This window comes from Solanum pennellii, chromosome 10 (assembly GCF_001406875.1).
Source record: "Solanum pennellii chromosome 10, SPENNV200".
Taxonomy (NCBI): Eukaryota; Viridiplantae; Streptophyta; class Magnoliopsida; order Solanales; family Solanaceae; genus Solanum; species Solanum pennellii.
The window spans coordinates 24,398,347-24,414,015 of NC_028646.1; the positions used below are offsets into that span (position 1 = coordinate 24,398,347).

At 30.8% G+C, this 15,669-nt stretch overlaps 2 pseudogenes; both read left to right on the forward strand.

The window, feature by feature from the left end:
- The first annotated feature begins 10,078 nt into the window (after positions 1-10,078).
- On the forward strand, positions 10,079-11,490 carry LOC107001151 (annotated as a pseudogene).
- Positions 11,491-13,168: 1,678 nt separating this feature from the next.
- LOC107001152 lies at positions 13,169-13,775 on the forward strand (annotated as a pseudogene).
- The last annotated feature ends 1,894 nt before the right edge of the window (positions 13,776-15,669 follow it).

The following is a 15,669-nucleotide window of genomic DNA, read 5'->3' on the forward strand; positions in this document are numbered from 1 at the left end:
CCTAATTGGTTTCAATATTATTACTAAAAATGGTTTAATCTACTATGATTATACAACTCACCATTAAATTAAGTGCAATATTCAATCTTTTTGAAGCACCAAAAACAACATATTAGTAGTAATTAATTTTAGAAAATATATACATAAAATATTTAACTCCGTAGAGATTATTCGTTTAATACATGCACCATAATTTGAACGATAATCTCTATGGTTAAAATCCATTCTAATAGATACTTATCAGATAATTTTTAAATTGGTTGTGTGGTTAAAAGAACGATGGGGGTATGAAATATAATCTGACACACAAAGGTTTATAAGATAATAGTATTTAGCGTCGGATATATAAGATAATATTGATATTTCTCTTCATCTGCGACATGATACATTTTTTTATTTTTTTAAACATATAAATTAAAATTTCTTTTTGCATCCTTTTTAAGTGTAAATTATTCTTATGTATATAGCAGAATAAAATATTCACTATGGTGAAGTAAATGAAATAAAAGTAATATTTTGAAATAAACATATTTGGTATTATGTTGGAAGAATTTTATATGTTTTAATTTCCTCTATCTTTTGTTGTACAACAAATTTTTTAATACAAATTTAATTTCGTAAAAAGAGTTTTTAGTTTTTTGACTGTGTATTTATTATTACATTTGTTTATTATAATTTTTAAACACTATTAAATTTTTATACGAATTACGCATAATGAAACATACAAAAGTTATGATAATATATAAGATGAGAACTTATAAGAAAGATGAGGAGATATGAGTTATAAATAATTCAAATACATAATTTTATTAGACATTTTAAAAAATTAATAATTGATTTTATTTGTAAACTAAATAAAAAAGTAAAAATAAGGGGTGCAAATACAAAAATGGACAAGAAAATATAACAATCGGTGGCTGCATAGAAATTTTGAATACAAGAAAGAACAACGACCAAAAATAGATGGTAACATCCTAAAAAAATGACATCATGAAATTAACATTTTATTTTTCAATTACTTTTTTGCAAGTATAGAAAATTGAAACTCCTTATCATCATAATTTTTTTTTATTGTTGAAATGGGATAATTATAGTAATTGTGTTTCATAACCAAAAAAAGTAGACTAGTAAAGGATCAAATGATTAACACTGACAACACATTGTATTGTAGCTAAATTATTATACAAATGAAAATTTTAAAAAATTCTTGCAAAAGTAGCTAAGTTAACTAATACAATTCAAAGTAAAAATATCTAGAAAAAATAATTTCTAATTATGCTTCATTTTTATTCTACCATCTTCCTTTATAAGTAGATTCGCCACCATAATTTGCTCCAAAAAATTCATCATATGATACCAATTGAATATAAGATATCATATGCCAATTAAAAAACAATTATATCAAAAGAAAGAAAATTAAACCATACATAATATATATGTATATTAGTTTTACAATAGTACTAACAATAATAATTAATAATCATCTCTTGAAATTTAACAAATACTATTATCAAACTACATTATATCCTGAAAAGTTATGGTTAAAAGGAGCAATTGCATACTAACAATATATTGTTCATTATCACAAAAATATTTTTTAAAATCATACTTGCTTGGTGAATGATAATACATACATAAATAAAATATTAAGAAAAACATATCCATGTACATAAAAACAAATATAAAAATTTGAGAAACTAAATATGAATTATATAGGCAAAATTGAAGAAATGAAAAAATAAAGACTTGATAATGAAATATTCTTACCTTCATGTACTTTTTTTTTGGGTTACATGTTAGTCAATTCACAAATAATATGATGAAAAAGAGAAAGGATAATCTTAATGTGAATCATGAAACAAAATATGAATTTATATGCAAAATAGAGGAATACCATAAGACATCATAGCCTTACAAATTTAGGTTTGGAAGGTATGAACATAAAAATTAAGGGAGTTATGAATATTATTAAAAATAAAAATTAAAGAGGTGTAACTCATGAGTAATAAATCCTTGTGAATAAATTGAATAATAAAAATACTTAATATATAGAACAATATTATCATTTTATGATTAGAAGTGAGACAATCAAATAAAAGAAAAAATGTGAAGAGTTTTTGTTGTATTTGTTCCTCTGTTAATAAAATATTTATTTATAATAAATTCAATAATTTTAATACAATAATTAATTTAAACTAGAAAATATGAGAAAAAAAGATCAATATAAATCGAGGCCATAGAAAGATGCAACATCACCTTGTCTATATTTCTACTTTATTATATATAGAGAACCCTCAAAATAGGCTTAGCCCATGGGCCCGAACCAATACAACCCATTATCGGGGTAGGGTTGAAATATGATTTTTCAAGCCCCTTTAAAATTAGGCTTATAAGCCCGACATATATAAGCCCTTGACCGTTGACCCTTAAGGCTTGATCAGGGTCGAGCAGGGGTCAGCCCATGGACCAAGATTATTTATTTTAGGGTAACTTATAGAAAATTTCACTAGTGTATGAGCTAATTACTTAGATGCACACTATATTGTAATAGTACAAATCTTAACAGATTTTGTGTGTCCAGAGACATGTATCTGGGGATACATGGACTCAAAATTATGTGTAATTTGTTTTAGATATACTCTATCCAAGTGGACTGTATCTAGGATACATTGACAAATCTCGTGTCCTCACCTTCCTCCCATCTCACTCGTCATTTTCTTATCTCGCTCGCATATGTGTGATGTATCACACTAAATACATCTATCTCACATATCTAGTATCTTAGATACATGCTAATTACACTAGATTTTTTTGCTAGTGATATTGAAACAACATCATTGTTTGCCATATTTATTTTGAAAATCTTCTCATTCTTGATGTCGTAGAATTTTAAGTTTGAAAAGAAAAAAAAGGGTTAGCCCTCCCCCTTCCGTGGTCCTTCTAGGGTTGGGTTGAGCATTTTCAGCCCTTCTAAATGAAGGGCCAGCCCGCCCTAGCCCTTCAAATTCCCTGGCCTGTGAGGCTTGGGCCAGGCGAGGCTGGACTGACCCTTTTTGACAACTCTCTCTCTCTCTCTCTCTATATATATATATATATACTACCTTAAAAACATAAATTTCCAAACATGAATGTTGAACTATCATAGTACCCCCAATTAAAAATACTCAATTTACTTAATTAAGTTTTATTAAAAGTTGTTACCTTTTCACATTAATGTATTATGACTTTTGTGATGAGTTGTGACATTTTCAAAGGGTTGTGACTTTTTTGACAGGTTGTGACATTTTCAATGAGTTGTGACTTTTTCAAAGGATTGTGACTTTAACAAAGGGTTGTGCCTTATCCGATGAGTTGTGACTTTTTCAAAGGGTTATGTCTTTTCCGATGAGCAGAGTCGTTTCTGAAGGGTTGTGACTTATCTAATAAGGCACAATCAAAATATATTCATACTACTATTTGTTAGCTATAAAAATAGGGGCTCCCTCTCACTTTTAAACTACAATTTTTTTTGGGTTTATATTCTTCTTCTTCATCTTAAAAAAACTCAACGTTATTTGCAATAGTTGATTAAGTTCGATACCCAACGAAATTCGGATACAACATTAGAAAGAGTTGATGAACAAATTTTAGCAAATCATTCATCAATTAAACTCATATTTTCCTCATATGATTTTCATCACATACATAAATATTATTTATATAATTTTAGAACATTACTGATCTTTAGTTAACCTACATGTTTTATCATTAAAAAAGACTAATTACCTACAAATAGCACAACAATTTCTACCTTCATGTTTCTTCGGTCATAAATCACAACTATTCACTCCTTATAAATCTTGGGGATCTCTTTTTTGTGACAAGTTGAGATCATTTAAAATTTTCATAAATGATTCATCCCCAATCCATTCATATGTTTCCTCAAAATTTTTAGCAATTGAATTTAGGTATTTACTTTCTATTAAAGAAGAAATGAAGAGAAGAAAGAAATATGCAATCATCTATGAATTTTGCTTTACACTGAAATCTTTTATATATAGTGAGCGAGAATTTTTATTTTTTAAATTTTGTTTCTTGCATATTTTCTTTTGTGTTTTCAGTCGAGAGAGAATTTAAATACACATATTATTGATTATTTTCTCTAATAAAATAAATAGATAAAGATGTGGAGAAAGACAACAATAATAAACAAATACAAAAAGGGCACATGATTTGGGTAAGATATTTCTTCTTTGTATTTCCATTTCTTATTCTTTTAACATCAAATGAAGAAGTTTCTTTCTAATTTTGCTAAAAGATCGGGCATCAGCGTAGTCCATTAAATTAGTAGTTTTGTTATTAAGTCTACTGTTTTAAAAATAGATTTTGACTTTTACTTATAATATGATAAAATAACCATGATAATAATTATTTTTTAATTGATAGGTAAGTAAAAATGAATGGAGAAAGTAAAGTGCTGGTGGCAAGGATTTTAATCAAATGAAACACTAGGGTGAATATATCACGAACATATATATTTTCACTTTCCTTCTTCATTGTTAATGAATTGATCTACATATTTTTACTTTTTTAATAATTATGTTGAGTATGATTTTTTTAGTATCAATTTTTTGTTATTTTGTCTTCATTTTGATCTATGAAAATATTATGCCACACATACACTCTTTGCTAGCTATATAAAACAATAAGAAAATACTGATAGATCATAAAATGATCTTAAATTAAATTAAAGATTCTATAAATAATATCTTAAATTTTATTTAGCTTTTAATTATTTAATTGAAAAAGTTTAATGTTATATCACGATAGAACATCTACAAGATACTAGATACTCTCATAAGACAACATCTATATGATACATATGCGGCAAAATAAAAAATAATTTTCTTTAGAACTAATTAATGACGTAATATATTTTTCTCTATAACATTCTACTCATAAAAGTATTTACATTCACTATATAAGTACACATTTTGTTTTTGTAAAATTACATCTATATAATAGCCTTGCTCAAAATATTAATTGAAACATAATATTTTGTAAAAGATATATCACGTTAAAAAATAAAATATTAAAATATTTATACAATCGTTCATAGTTCATGCACATATTAAATTTCAAGTATTAATATCTAAGAGAATAATTATACTTAAGTGATGTCCATCATTTATAGTCATAACCTCAAGAAGAAAAGTTATTCCTGACCATTTTTATCTTGATATTATTTTTTTGTTTTGTTCGTTAAGTTTGAAGAAAAGTTATTCCTGACCATTTTTATCTTGATATTATTTTTTTATTTTGTTCGTTAAGTTTGTTTACCATATTTAGTGAAGTAAAAGCAATACTACTTAATAAATATAATTTTCTCAGCATGCATTTTGAAATGTTTCAATGATATGCAATCTTATTTGACGCAAAAATAATTAACTCTATGAAAATCAATATTAATCATTTAAAGCACTTGTCAGATATTCTTTATGTTATAATAATTTACTGAAAAACTTTAATTTAGTAATATTAATTCTATTTCACAACATCGTAAACTATATGTCACGCTCCGAGCCTACATCCTGGACATGGCCGGCACCCAATGACCGTTGCTGGCCTTGAGTGGACCCTTGACGTGACTTACTTAAATCAGCGGAAGATTTAACTCAATATAATGCAAGAAACATTCTCATAAGGATAACTTAAAATAAAATGTGTTGGCCAAAATGACACTTAAGTCTCACAATGGAATGTTTGCAATGCAAATAAAGAGAGACTCAAAACTATATTGTCTGACTGTTTAACTGTCTATGAAGCCTAATACTAAGATGAATGTTGAGACAAACCCCACAACAACCTATAAGGAAAAATCTGAAAAGCATGTAAATGTGTCCTCCAGAATGCAAGGATGCTCACCATTGACTCCGAGTGCTCAGCTGGATCAACGAGGCACTGTATGATGCTGATCTTGGTTACATGTGTCTGCATTATGATAAGATGCAGGCCAACTGATATCAGTACATTGAATGTATGAGTATGAGAGTTCGAATGCTAACAAAACTTAAGATTTAAAAAAGTAAGAAGAAACACTTACCTTGGCTCTACTCAACTCATGAATAACTTGACCAAATATAAATCAATAAGACACATGCAATATATATAAAAGTTTGTAAAACAATGTAAACACTTAGTTCGTTAAAGAGAATGCAATAACAAACTCAACTTTACTTACATATAAAGTAATATAATTTATGTGGGAGATTCTCTAACTGACAATCACCACTATGAGCCTAAAAGTGGTGATACATCGTCTTACTCACGCTGCCAAAACTGTCATATACTTTGCCATCGCATAGAGCTCCTTAACTTAGTGGATCCACTAGCTTAACTCACGTGATCATTTAAAAAGTATAACTCATTAATACCCATGACAGCTACATGGTTTTCATGGAAACTTGAATTGATATGAACTCTCATCCCCACACGCTGCTCAATACTACTCCCAAAATATACTTTAGCTCATGCTTTTAGAAATAACTTCCTTTCTTTGGATTGAGATAATTGCTCAACACTTAGCTTTTAAAAAGCTCTCTTGGAATCAATGTTCCCTTTTCTTGTTCAAAACTCTTTTGGAAAATCTTAGTTTCCTCTTAACTTAAATGTGAAAACATTTATAAACTTTCAGGGAATACTTAATTTTTTTATAACTTTTGAGAAATGAACTCAATTCTTTACTCTTTGCTTAACTTGAAAAATTGATCCTTAATTAACTCTTAGGGAATACTTAGTTCCCTTATATTTCTTTAAAGGAAAGACTTCAACTTGTTACTCTTTACTTTAACTTGAAACTTGAGCCTTAAAAAGGAAGTTAAAATGTTTAATAAAGACCCTTGAAACTTGAAGAAACTTTGCTTTGACTTACTTCTTAACTTTTGACTTGACTCTTAACTTCTTTGACTTTGATCTTAACTTTCCTTGAATTGAATTATGGATTCAAGGTTATGATTTGTGTTCTTTGATGATTTCTAGGTGTTAAGAAATTATTTGAAGTGATTAGAATCATTGGAGAGTGTTAATATACCTTAAAAAGGCTAAACCGGGTGAAAAATGCCAAATTGGCACGCCGCGCCAGATTAGTTGGTTTGAAGCACCTTTCTGGCGCACTGCAAGCGCGCCGCCCCAGTCCTTCTGGCTTGATATGGTGCACTGCACCTGGTGCTACCCTGATGCGCTTGAACGTCTTTATTCTCTCATTTTCTGATCCCGAATCGCCTAAACCTCCATAGTTCTATTCCCAAACCCTTAGGATCATCAGTATCTTCAATACCAGTAGATCTAACTCGAAAAACAACTTGGAAATTACGAATCAATATCAGTGGGCATTCAAACAACTCAACCAATAGGGATTTGACAAGATTCATTAAGAATTCACTTCTAATCATGTAAACAATTCTAAAACCACTGGATTGAGACAAGTTTGGTGTGTTGATGAATTAACCCAACACGAAAGATCTCAAATACCTTGATAGGGATCACCCCTGACAAATTCCACTCGAAATCCTTAGTGTTCTTGGTGAATCCCTGATCTTTCTCCCTTTCCTTCTTCTCTTCTCTCTTCACCAAGCCCTATGTGTACAATTAAACTTTCTAATCTGACTAAAACTGATTTTTACCCCCAAATAAATCACTAAAATGAAATAAGAAATTAATTGGTGAAAAAACTAGTTTTCCCTTAAATCTGTATTGGGACCTTTCTCAATCCAACAATCCAACTTCTGATAGACATATCTCCTTCATATGATATCGAAAATACGCAAACTCGGAGGCATTGGAAATTTCTCCAAGGTTTTTCCATCCATATCAAGAACTACCTCTAACTAATCCTGAGCTAGGAGTTATGACCGTTTGAAAATGACCAAAACTCACTTTATAACTTATGAAATTTTCCAGATTTTTCTCTTTCGTTCCAAAAGTGATAGATTTTAGTTTTTAGCTTATTCTTAGCTATTCCAAGTTACGAGATGTTATGCTATATGATTGATACACACGTGCTGTGAAATATATATATATATATATATATGCTATAAAGTAGCTCTTCTAAAGGTGAGAAATATCCGACAGATCTCTCTTATGATTCTTATGGATCTCATCTATGATTAACCTACTATATAAGGGAATATAATATTTTCAATATTCGGTAACGCTCCCCCTAAATCTAAAGCATAGATATTGATAATGTCCATCTTGTTGCACAAATAGTTAACTCAAGCTCCATTCAACGCTTCGGGAATATATCAGCCAATTGCTTTCATGTCTTCACATAGCTCGTGGAAATAAAGTTGTCTTGAATCCTTTCACGAATAAAATAGCAGTCCATGTGCTTAGTTCTTTCATGACACATTACATTCGAGGATATATGAAGGGCAACTTGATTATCACACCAAAGTTTCACGTCGTGGGATACTTCAACTCAAATATACTTAAGAGGTGTTGTGTCCACATAATCTCACATGTGGATTGTGCCATAACTCTATACTCATATTCTGCACTAGATCGAGATACATCATTTTGTTTCTTACTTCTCTATGGCACCAAATTTCCACCCATAAAAACCCAATAGCTAGTAGTAGATTCTATAAATCTTGGATCCAACCTAATGGGCGCCTGCAAAACACTAAATGCGAGTATGTCCATTGTTTGCCAAGTTCAGGGGATCCTAAAGCAACATAATATTTGTTCCAAAGCTACTCAATGTTTAACTGCAGGTGTGGACTCAATTTGGCTAACAAAACTTACTGCAAAAGCAATATCCAAACGAGTTATAGTGAGATAATTTAATTTTCTAACTAATCTCATGTATCTCTCTGGATCATCAAAGGGATCACCATCATCTTTTGTTAGATGTTTATTGGGAACCATTGTAGTACTACAAGGTTTGGCTGCCGACCTTTCAGTTTCCTCAAGAAGGTCTAGGATATACTTCTTTTAAGATAGAAATATTCCCTTCTTTCTCCTACTCACTTTTATTCCCAAAAGTATTTCAACTACCAAAATCTTTCTTATGAAACATAAAATGCAAGAATGACTTCGAGAGAAAATATTTCTGCATAATCACTCCAATGATGACAATGTCATCAACATATACAACAAGAAGAATAACGCGAACTATTGATTATTTGTAGAAGACCGAATGATGGTAATTTCAAGTTTTTCTGTTGGAGAGGGATTAACTTGAGGAGGACCTAATGACGAAAGAGTTGGTGCAGGACATTTATCATTGATTTCTTGTCGTCTGGATATATTGTCGACCAAGGTGATGGTTTTAAACTTAAAGGACATGGTAGGGTTCAAGATTAACCCCTATACCTATTGCACGCACCTTAACCAAGGTGATGGTTTTTTTATAAATTAAAAAACTTAAGGGGAGGGGGGGGGGGGAAGTAGTGTTTTTGGATAAAAATCTAAATCGAATCATTTGTACAATATTAAGGGTCATTTGTAAAAAGATTCACTAAACATCTACATTCTCCAAGAATGACCCTCGTCCTCAAATTGTGGCTTGTGCCCAATAAATTGCTATTGTCGACTTTGTCCTCTCCCCTCCCCTATTAAGCTTTAATTATGTCGTAGATTAAGGATAAATTCAGTCGAAGAATCGTTAAGGAGGTGATAATCTTTGATGAAACTCCGGCTAAACTTGAAAGTCGGAAGAATGACTAGAAAGAACTCTAAAGAGAAGGTTTGATGGAAGTAAATCAAAAATGGAAGAACTTATATAGATTTTGGAATAAAACATCAACATTGCCTTGTTAGTGGGCCATGGTTTTTAACCAATCACACAAACACACATGCTCAAAGCATAAAAGGCGAAGGGACATGTGTCATATCAAGAAATGTCGGAGGACTTCTATTTTGCTTTTGGCCAAGAATTAAAATGTTCTCCATTTTTCTATTACAATTATTTGAGTACCCAAAAAAGGGACTATCTATGTAGGGTAAAACTAGATTTGCAAAAGGGACAGGTCAGACGTGAGTAAGAGATCGACGCCACAATGTGATCCCACCTAGCTCCGAAGATGCATCACCAGATATGAGAGACAAATTAGATAAGGTAAGTTTGAAGTTCAACAATTACAATAAAGTTCAGGATTAGTGTAATTGTTATAGAGTAACAATAATGAGTATTAGTAGGTTTTATTAACTATAGTTTTTAAACATTAGCGACTACATTGATTTATATCCTTAATTTTCCCTTTTTATCTGCTAACTTTTTAAGCAGTTCTAAGAAATTCGATAGTTATTAATCTCTCCATTTAAAAAAGAATTACCTAATTTCATTTGAAACGGAGTTTAAAAAAGAAAGAAGACATTTAAATCTTTTGGTTATAAATAAAGGTTATGTCAAATGTACCAAAATGCCCTTTAATCTTGTGGCCTTAAACATGCCACGTGAAAAGTTAAAGTTAAATTATTGCCAATAAATGAAAGGGGTCATTCTTTTTAAAATATGCTAAAAAAGGAAACTGAGACATTTTTTTGAAACAGAGGAAGTACTATTTACTGCTAATGATATTGGTTCATATTAGGTTTAAGTTGCTTTTCACAATACGTGGGAGTACAACATATTAGTCTAACTCCTATGAACAATAAGACATTTCGTCATTCACGACTTATTTGCTTATTTGCATAAACAATTAAAGAACAATTTATCCGATTTTTTAACCAAAAAATCTATAAAGAATCAATAAATGTAATGATTTTTTTTCACATTTTGTACTTACATCACTCCATTAATTATATATCACTACAAATACTCAGTTATCAACAAAATATAGTAATTAATTATTTTTATCTAAGTTAATATCTAATTAATGATAGATTAATATGCTTTGAGATAAATACAAGATGCTCTACTAACTAATATTAATTTAGTATATGCGTAATGTAATGTGCTTTTCATCAGGGTTAATAGAATCCCAAATTGTGCTATTTGAATTCAGGGTATGAGAGTACATCCTCTCTCCTTGAATCCAAACATTGGCGGAATTCAATCTAATTTTTTGGAACAACAACAACACATTCCTGATTCCGAAATGAAGAAACTCTGGGACTTCCTCACATATATAACTACTTTCTAGAATTGCCATTTCTTTGTGACGTAGATGTGGCGGTGGAAGAGAATTAAGGATTCTTTTGTTTCATGGCGAAAATCAAACTAGAATGAGTTGGTGATGGACAAGTGAGGGCACATGCAGTAGAGATTCATTCTGAGGTAACGAAGATCGTTGTGAGAAAGGGAAATGGAGACGGTGAGGATGAACAATTGAATGTGGATATATGGAGGTACAAGTTCCCTGCTTTGACTATACCAGAGCTGGCCACAACGGTATTTGCCGACGGAGATCTTAAATGACGGTGCCCAAGGATGACCATGTCCGTGGAGAGTTTGATAATGGATCTACAGGTGTTTGGAGAGACGCTGAACTTGTTCTTGTACAATAGTTAACTTTTTCATATTTTATGTATCGATTAAACAAACTACAGTACATCAGATTATATGCTTTCTTAAACAAAAATGATTACACTTCAATCATGTATACGATATACCTCAACTTTAGCCACATAAACTTCAAACATTGTATAAAGGTACACTTTGTCGAGACTAACTTTGAACGTCATATGTCCAAAGTTTTTTGAAATAGTACATATGCCAAACAACAAATCCTTGCCAATTGTAACATACATATGTATGTTTACTTAAAACAACAAGGTATATAGCCAAATAAGGAACAAACTTGGGCTCTTTGTGTTTGAGCATATGCTGATCATATATTGCTATAAGTGGGAAGAGCATAGCCCCAAGTTGAATTACTTTTTTTCCCCGACAGTATTAATTGAATATTACTTTATTAAAAATTTAATTTGCTGATTGTCTGAGCCCTAATTTAATTCTCTCTCCCTCGATCACCGTAACAGTCTTTTTCCATTGCTCAAGTTCCATTTTTTTTATTATCAGTTGTTCCAAAACCTTTTAAAATACTCACTAATCCATATAAATATCTCCAACAACATGTCATTGTTCCGTTAATCTATTTTTCTTCTTTGTCCCTCAACCAATAGCATCGTTGCAGGTAAAAAAAATCTCCTCTTTATTTATCAAGAGCTGCTCTATTTTTCCCGTTTACCGTGTTTTTCTTTATCTAGATTAATAATTTGTTTCCTTCACTTTATCACTAGTTGCTCTATTCTTAATGTTGTTATTTTTGTTATCTTGTGCAAATTTATTTTCTTCTTTATCATGAATCGCTCTATTTTAGAAGATAAATCGGATAAATTTCTGTTTAATTTATTTGCATCTGCCAGTAGCTTACTAATCACAGAATACACGAGATGCCTTGTACAATTTTTCGGAACTTGACTAATCACAGAATACACGAGATGCCTTGTACAGTTTTTCGGAACTTGGTTGTCAAGTTATAGAACTAAAATGAATGGTAGTTACATCTATACAACTCTCAGAGGATGAACATAATATAAACCCACTGCATGCCTACAGATAGACACTATAATTCTTCAAAAGCACATATGCTACAAAAAAGTCCCCACTTATTTTCGCTACTATAAACTTGTTGCATCCAATTTCACGATGTCACAATTTATATCATCGATCAATCAGCAATCTGGTTATGAACAAAACCAATTAGAAATAGTTATTTCATGGGACACATTATGGCTGAACCTTAGGGGACTAAGAAAAGAACATTCTTATACACATTTGCAGACATAACTCTTCAGAGATCCTAACCTCAAAGTTGGATTACCATTACCATTATACTCCTATGCTATATTATAATATCTAATTCATTATATATATATATATATATATATATATATATATATATATATATATATATAGTTAGTTAGTTAGTTAGTTAGTTAGTTAGTTAGTTGAATTCCCAGTATGTGCCAAGCATTTAGTGTAATCGATTAATTTTTTTGGACATTAATCTGTTCATTGCTTTGTAGATGCTTCCACCTTACAACTGAAAATTACCTGAAAAGTTGTACACTTGAGTAACGAAGAGTTGTAACATAGGTGAAGGATAATGAAGAGTCAAATAGTATGTTAAAGAGCTAGTTAATTCTATATATGTATCTCTTCTTTTACCCAAATTTTCCAATGCTTTGGTTTCTTGCAAGCATAAATATAACTCATATTCTCAAATCTGATAGTTTTGTTATCAAGAAGCCTGAGCAGTTTATTTGAGAGTATAGAGATAAGGAGATGGACCTTGTCCAAATGAAACAAAGGGGAAAACGAAAAATCAAGGGAGAACTTATTACGCTAGATTCCAACTTGTCTTTGTAATACAATTGAAGGTAACAGTGAATTGCATATATCCTAGAACAAGCAAGGCTCTTTGCGGTTGCAAAAGATCTTCAGTGATGTCTTTGTAAAGAAAAAAATATTAAGGAACAATTGAAATTCTACAAAAGGTGAACCCTTATGTCACATATGGCTACCCAAATCTAAAGAGTGTCAAGTATCTGATTTACAAGAAAAGTTACTAGCAACGACATTGTTGAAGCAGTATGGCATTATATGCTTAGAGGTCATTCCGAGAGAGATTGATAGTGTTGGTCCACACTTGAAGAAGGTCACTAGATTCCTATGCTAACACCAAGCCATAGAAAGTTTTGAAGGGTAAGAAGAGGCGATACAACGATGGTCGCAATTCAGGAAACGTGAGGATCACATCAATGAGTTGATCTCTAAGATGAAGTAGCATAGACACCCACGTTACCTCATCAAAATTTTCTTTTGTTATCAGTTTTTTTATGAATTATTGTAAGATGGAACACTTCAAATCCTATGTGCTATTTATTTTGATCCATCCATTCATATGTCTCATAAATTTACTAATTGGTTGCAATTTATTTATACTTGAAAAAAAGTTATTGTAATTTGTAATACATTTATATTGGTCTATTTTTATTATATAAGTAGACATGTATATGAAAATGAAACAAATATAACATTTATCACATGGTTGTTTTTCCTTCATAATATTTGTTGGTTTCTTTTCCTACCACATCTTATAAATTTTATATTTTATCTATGACATGTTGCTAGAACAAGATAGTGTTTGTGTGTGAGTGTGAGTTATATGGTTTTTAGGAGTTGTTTCCTATATTTATGTTGGAAGTTTTTATTAGCCACTCTTATTTAACATTTGTTAATCACATGATTACTCATCCTTTTTTCCCCCTATGAATGTATGGGGGAAAAACAATAGTCTTCTTTTGCAGTTTTTATTTCTTTGCATTTTATTTTTATACATTTGAGGATGACAACATCAAATTAATGCTTCGATTTTTTATACATCTCTAAGCAATCTATTCTTTATTTTTTTCCTCAATAATTTTGTGAAACTCATGACACACATATTCTAATTTTATGCATTTCATTTTAAATTGAGTGAACCAATTAATGTGGGATACACGTGCAATGCACGTGTTAAAATACTAGTAATGTATAAATGTACGATTAGCAATGTACCGACTTATTTTTTATGACTATTGTGTTCGGAATAACTTGCGCATTTCACTTACTACTTGTTACCTTCCATTAGCATAGGATAACTTTGTGATCAAAGTTTTTAGGTAGATTGGAGTCATCCTGTGTCTTTTCCTTCTGACAGAAATTTTGATCTTGCGAGGTACCAGAGTTAGCTGAAAAATCCAGAAATTGACTTCGTGAAAACAATTGTCCAAAGTTTGAAGGATTAAAAGAATCCTACATGACATTAGAAATAGAGTAGGGTATGAACTGCCACAAAATTGAGTACTGAACATGATCGAGAATACGAAAGACACAAAACATAGACATCTATCATTAGTAAATTTTGTTGCACATCAAGCTCATCAAGAAGAATCACAAGAACAATAATAACAATATCTATCTGGATATATCAGCTTAACATATAGGCTGTAAATCTGAGCAGTATTGCTAAAGCCAGAGAACCAGTAACATGTACTATTAGCTTAATGAACTTATATTTTGACATATGTTTTAATGATGACACTAATCCTAAATGATCTGCGCCGAAAATGAGACATCCAAAATCTGTGAAAAGGAGGCATGAATCTTTTCTTTATTTTTTTCTCTATAATTTCGTGCAACTCATGGCATACATATTCTAATTTTATGCATTTCATTTTAAATCGAGTGTACCAATTAATATGAGATATATGTTGAACACACGTGCCCAAATACTAGTAATGTATAAATGTATGAGTAACAATGTACTAAATCATTTTTATGACTATTGTGTTCGGAATGACTTGGACATTTCACTTACTACTTGTTACCTTCCATTTACATAGGGTAACTTTGTGATCAAAGTTTTAGGCAGATTGGAATCATCAGTATCTTTTGCTTCTGACAGAGATTTTGATCTTGTGAGGTGCCAGTGCAAGCTGAAAAAACCAGAAATTGACTTCATGAAAACTATTGTCAAATATTTGAAGGATTAAAAGAATCCTAAATGACATTAGAAATAGAGTAGGGTATGAACTGCCAGAAGATTGAGTACTGAACAGGATCAAGAAATAACAAAGACACAATATATATACATCTATCATTAGAAAATTTTGTTGCACAGCAAGTCAACCAATAAG